The sequence below is a fragment of the Aulostomus chinensis genome, chromosome 17 (assembly GCF_037954235.1).
Source record: "Aulostomus chinensis isolate RoL2024-O1b breed Wild chromosome 17, RoL_Achi_v1.0, whole genome shotgun sequence".
NCBI lineage: Eukaryota > Metazoa > Chordata > Actinopteri > Syngnathiformes > Aulostomidae > Aulostomus > Aulostomus chinensis.
Genome location: NC_141336.1, coordinates 18870503 through 18876823, shown reverse-complemented (window position 1 = coordinate 18876823; position 6321 = coordinate 18870503). Strand labels below are relative to the sequence as shown.

Here is a 6321-nt window from a genome sequence, read left to right as displayed (position 1 = left end):
TGCAACTCCATCGAATGAAAAAAAATTGTCATGATTAATCAGACACAACAGTTAAAACAAATGCTCAATTTTAATTTTTAGAGATGACCTTAGAGTTCATACAGTCATGAATCCGGCATCAGTCTTGCAACTTACAAAAGTAGAAATTTCCAGGCCTGCAAGAGTTTTAGATAAATAAGTTAAACCAGAAAATTGTGGACATTTTCTTCACATATACCTGCATATTAGACAAGAGGGTGGTTCAGTTAACTGAGAAAATCCCTGTCTGTTTGTCTTGATTGACTTCTATGCATGCTTAACTTGAATCAAACCATGAACCTTGTTATTAATTTTAGTTAATTACATATTTTGACACTGATGTCTCTGTTTATGGTCATGGTACGGTACAATCATGAAAATGTTCCAAAAAGTCGTGAAGATTTATTGGTAAAAATGTGCCTGAACCCTGTTAACTATGACTTGAGAAAGGAAGTGTGCGCACTGTTGCACGCCGCAGATGTTTGCAAACCTTACTTCCTTCACGTATTGTCGTGAATGTGTGTGTGTGTGTGTGCGCATGCGCGCGCGTGTGTGTGTGTGTGTGTGCGCACGCGTGTGTGTGTGTGTGTGTGTGTGTGTGTGTCTCTCTCTCTCTCAGTCTACTGTTGTTCTCTTGTAGATGCAGCTGAATGTTTTCATAGTGGACCGTGCTGTCAGAGAATCAGGCTCGATGCATTACAATGGGTTCAATTCAGAGGGCCAGCTTAAGAGTGTTGACACATCAGGTAAACCCAAACTCAAACATAAGCTGCTCACCTCACCTGATTTGGAGGAGGCTCTGCTGGGATCCGATGTATGATGGATGGATTTATCTGAAATGGTAATAGCTCTAATCACTCATTCATAAAAACAAAAAGGGGCAGTGTTTTTGTAACAGATTTTTTTTTTCCAGTGTGATTCGATTATACAGAATGCATTAACAGTTGCAATATCAGCTACTAATACTCAATTAACTGCGGCAGAAAAGCACTAGATTATAACTGAAACATGGTAAATGCACCAGTAAAGTCTCCCAAGTGACCACATTTCACAGGTTGCAGGGTTACTGTAATAAAGAAATTGCCCTATTGAACTGATAATAATCCTAGCCCACCATAAATGAGTCTGATCCCTCAGTAAATTGAGCCCTTGGTGAGGTGGAGTGGTGTCAGCACCTAGCCAACTCTCCGATGGCTCTCTAATCCTCGCTTCCCTCTCACTACCACCCTCACCGTCTAATCAGTCTTGAACACACACACATATATATAACACTCGCACCCGTCTGGCTCACACACACACACACACACACACACACACACACACACACCCAAGTACTCACCCGTCCTCACACTCGGGCTCAGCCATCTCTTCAGTGTGATGTCACTGCTAATCCATGCACGGTTATCCGCTGGGCTGCAGTGCTGGCAGAGGGATGTGGGGAGGAATTTGGGAGGTGTGTGTGTGTGTGTGTGTGTGTGTGTGTGTGTGTGTGTGTGTGTGTGTGTGTGTGTGTGTGTAAATGGAGGAGGGGGGCGCAATCAGGCACTTTATGAGGTCTTCTTGAAAAAGAAACAAAAAATAACTTCCATTACACCAGAAACCCAAAATCTTGCATCCAACCAAACATATGCTGAAATGCTGAATCCAGCGTTAACGTGTCCACACATTTCAGCTCTGATTGTACGTGTATCTGCAGAGGCCTGTCGCTTCTGTTCGAGGCACAGAGGAATCATTAGAGAGTCTGGTGGATTAAGCGCACCCTCCAAACCTCTCCCCTACTCCACCACCACCACCACCATCACTACACCCCATACATCCAGAAAATGTAGGTCCTTTTTTTTTTATTGACAGCTTGTCCAAAGAGGGGAATTACCCACATAGTTGAGGCCCCACTTCCATATGGCACTAGGCTATTAACTAACATTAGTTGTCTGTAATAGCAATGGTATTAAATTCATTATCTTCTCAGATTGTATGTGAGGTGTGTGTGTGTGTGTGTGTGTGTGTGTGTGTGTGTGTGCGTGCGTGCGTGCGTGCCAATATGTGTGATTGGAGTTAGAATACTCCAGGTCTGCGGATTTGCAGCACAAGATAAGAGAGGGCATTAATAGTGAATTGTGATGTCCAAAAAAGCAGAACTCTTCTTTCTTTTGCAGCATTTTTGTCTCTCCCTGTCTCTCTCTCATTCGCTCTCTCTCATACACACTCATACACACATATACATGTGCGCACGCACGCACACACACACACACACACACACGCATACACACACTTTTGTGATGGTGGCAGATTCTTAAACTCGCAAACACCCACATGACAGCCATGCATGAACAAGTGGCTTATGAAAAAACCTACAGAGCGAAATTCAATCTATCTGATTTTGTATTTTCTTCAGTTAGCACATATCTGTTTTAATCTTACCTTAAGCATCCTTGAAATGAGGTGTAATCCAGTTAAGCCCCCTCTGAATCTGCTCCACAGCCATACTACAACCATTCATTGTCCCGTAAACATTCTCCCCACCAAACAGTTGCTCCACTGAGTGTCCACAAGCCAAGATTCAATACCGTAGATATATACACACACATATATATATATATATATATATGTATATGTATATGTATATACATATATAATTAACATTACGGGTGCAACAGTCCAGCAAGTTCAGTTTGTTTTTTACATTTACAGGGAATCAGAACATCCCCCGCAAATAGCAGAGACACTCTCACTGAGCAACAATGATAAATGATCTAAATACACATCTTATGTATTGTGTTTGGCTGTCACTACTGCACTCGTGCCTGTTCTCTCCTCTGTGCTCTCTCAGGGAGGTGTGTGCACTGCAGATACACACAAGCTCATATAACTTTTGTTTCTTTGTGGATTTGAACAATTGCAGTTCACACGCGCAAATTGAATCTCGGGGTTTGTTTATCTGAAGTTTGCTTTTTTTGGTCCCTTGCACCCTCACATTTGGCCGTCGCACATTACGGACAGCAGAACCAACCAAACCAACAACTACTACTACAAAAAAACAAAACAGATTTCACGACACATGCACACATGATATGTTCTTGACAATATAGCATAAATACTACACACACACAAATCAAGGCTAATTTTATCATTAACTGTATTGAAGTAGATAAGCATAAACAAGTAAACGAGGAAGCAAACCTATAAATAAATCATAATCATAAAGAATATTTCTTAAGAATATCTATGAATAGATAAATTGTCATTTGGTTTGTTTGTTGTTCCACCTTGGCCTAAACAGCCTCAGCAGGTACTAACCCAGCGAACGAGCCGTGTTTGATTGACGTTACAAAGGTTAAAACAGTTAGAAACAGAGTATGACACCTCAGCGCTGTGGCAAACGTTGCCAAGTGGCTCTCATAACAAATATACATGAAAAACAGTACAGATGGGTCAGATAATCTGTTGTTCATCACCGTAGTGTTTCTTAAAAAAAAACAATTCTTAACTACTCTTAAAATAAAAGAGCCAATACTTTATATAATGCAAAAAAAAAAAAAAAAATCAACACACAAAACAATTTTCCAGCATTTTCCACGACTGTCGTGAGGCCTTGAACCAGCCGAACAGTCTCTGGGGAGATTAATTCTCCTTTGTGATCCTGTTCTCATTTCAAGAAGCAGGGGACTCAAATACATGTAATAACAGGGTTGACTGCTGTTCCTTTGTAACATGTGGCTACCTAAATGATCCTAAATAAGATAGATGACAAGGATAAAGCAAATCATAATCGGCATTTTGCACAATGGAGCATAATAGTCTAAAGAGAATGAGGGACAACACACTGAGCTGCTGTTTCCATGGCCCGGAGCAGCACACCTAGTAGAGAGAGCAATTAAAATGAGAGGATTCAATTTTGTCAAACACCAGGAACCTGAGATAAATCTTGTATCTCATTTTCCAGCGGAGGACACTCCCTCACGCCGGTGCTATCATGTTTGTTATGGTATTTTTAAGAAACAGCTGGCTACTGACAGAGTTGGTAAAACAACCCGCTTCCCCAATGATGCTAATCCCAGTCATTTCGGTGGGAGACTCGTGGGTGGGTGAGGTAGGGGGGGTGGGGGGGGTCGGGTGAGAGTCTGAATCAAAGATGGTCTCAGACTGTGTTGTTGGAGGAAAATTTAGACGGAGCAGGAGGGTGTAGGGGCAAGACAGTGAGTCACTGCATGGTTTCCATGTGGGAGCAATCCACTTACTTGAACTGATAAAGATTTAATTAACACACGAATCTGCAATTACTCCATAATTAAAGTAATTTGTCCTCTTGTTTGGGTGAGTAGGCAAGACGCTACATGTGCCTCCGCAAGAGCAGATGAGAGAAAGAGGGCATCAGGGGCTCAGAGAGGTCGACTCTGCTCCACACTCACGCTTGGAGTTCCAAACCTGCGTTCACCTAGAATGTTCTAAAGAGTGTCTGCCTCAGATTCTCTTTAGTTATTTACCTTTTATTTGACAGCTCGTTTCTTTGAGGAAGGATTGCTAGTCATTTTATATGTGTGTGTGTGTGTGTGTGTGTGTGTGTGTGTGTGTGTGTGTGTGTGTGTGTGTGTGTTTGTATTTTTTCAGGGGGGACAAATTGCTATTAAGTATCTGACCCGTGTGAGGCGTTTGACCTGGATGGAGAAAGCCACGCCTCGACCGAAAACCAAATAACGGTGCGTGGAGCGGTGTGGATAATCAATGAGAGGTTCTCCTCAACAAACCGCACCAGACAGAAATAGTGACGAATTAAGAGCATCGACCGATGTGTGCCACTGTGCCACGGCGGTCCAATTTGCCCGCAGAAAAAATGATGACTGCCAAGTCAACTATTTTAAAACCAGGGAGAAAAATGTGTCTTGTGCAGGGTTGTGTTACTTAATTTACGCAGGGGGAAGAGCACTATCTCTTATTTTCAGATGATGATCTGCATTTAATTCGCCTCAGTTGCACACTGGGTAATTGAGGTAAATATCACAACCATCAACTTAATAGTGGAGTTGCCCTGCTGATAGCTTGGCCCACTGCCTGCAGCCACCTGTAGCATGTCACATGTCAGGACTCGGGGTAACAGGACGCAAAGAATCAACCCAAACTGAGGCTGAAGCTTTTAAGTACAGCTGCATGATGGACTCTCACGCTGTGGTGCAGCTATTGAACATCATATTCCTGCCTTGGAAAACATCAAGTATGCCAGTGTGTCATCTGAGGAATAAACTCAAGAAATATTGTGATCGTGATAATTATTTCATAATTAATCAAGCACCGAGCACGACAGACACAAAATGTGAAGCAACTTCTTTCCTTGGGGTTCTTCCAAAGGGTCTGAAGCAAAATGCTCAGTAAAGCAGCAGCTGGATGCTGCGGTCAGGGACACTTCACAAGGCCACCAGGATCTGAACTCATATATTTTAGATTATGTGCACTACTGGATAAAACTGCAGTATTAATACACTTCCCTTCTGTTCAGGTCATATTTATCTCTTTAAGTATCTAACGCAAGCACACTAAAAAAGCAAATATTTGCAAAAATGTTTTAGTTACTTCTTTGTGTTTAATCTGGAAACATTTGCTTTACAGTTCTACACCAGCGTCCCTTGTATTTCTGCTCTGTATTTTGCATTCTTGTCACTTTATGTGATGATCTGACCCGAATGTCAAGTGTTTGTCATTGTGTTGTTGACCCTTTGTCAACAACCCAGAGTGTACACAACAAATAACCTTGAAACCAAAAAAAAAAAAAAAAATTTGTTCCAAACTTTCTGAGAATTGTTTGTTACTATTCTGGTCATTGTGACGTCTTTATATAATACTGCCTGATTTAAGATAAGATAAGATAAACCTTTATTCCTCCCTCAGTGGGGAAATTGGCACTGTTACAGCAGCAGAAACAGAGAGGTAGCAGCAGAAAGGTAAATTCTTGTTTTATACTCTTCAAAAACAACAAACTCAACAACCCTAAACTATGTAAAGGTTGCCTGAATGTCAACGTAAATATCCCTTGATACGTAAGGCTCCCTATTGAGCAAAAAACACTTTTTAACAGTGATCCAGACTCCAGTAGTATGAACAGTGTGAGAACTTCTGATCTACATTATGTGTCGCTGAATATTATCACTTTTAGCACGATTCTGTATCATTTCATTCAGCTTTTTTTCTGGTGGTGGAGTTTCAAACAGACAGAAAGATATGCCTTCTCATTTCAGGTTCCATTGAGGGGTCTTGGGGATGTCAGGAACTTGAGAACCTTAAATCACCTCCTAAAACTAGACGTCATAAAGC

The 6321-nt window shown here is 41.6% G+C and overlaps 1 long non-coding RNA gene across 1 annotated transcript; it reads right to left on the bottom strand.

The window, feature by feature from the left end:
• Nucleotides 1-62: 62 nt before the first annotated feature.
• Nucleotides 63-1372, bottom strand: LOC147246625 (uncharacterized). The gene is made up of 3 exons (XR_015109825.1): nt 1358-1372; nt 801-851; nt 63-155 (listed from the first exon to the last, which is right to left on the bottom strand). It is a non-coding gene; the product is annotated as an uncharacterized LOC147246625 (long non-coding RNA).
• Between the last annotated feature and the right edge of the window lie 4949 nt (nt 1373-6321).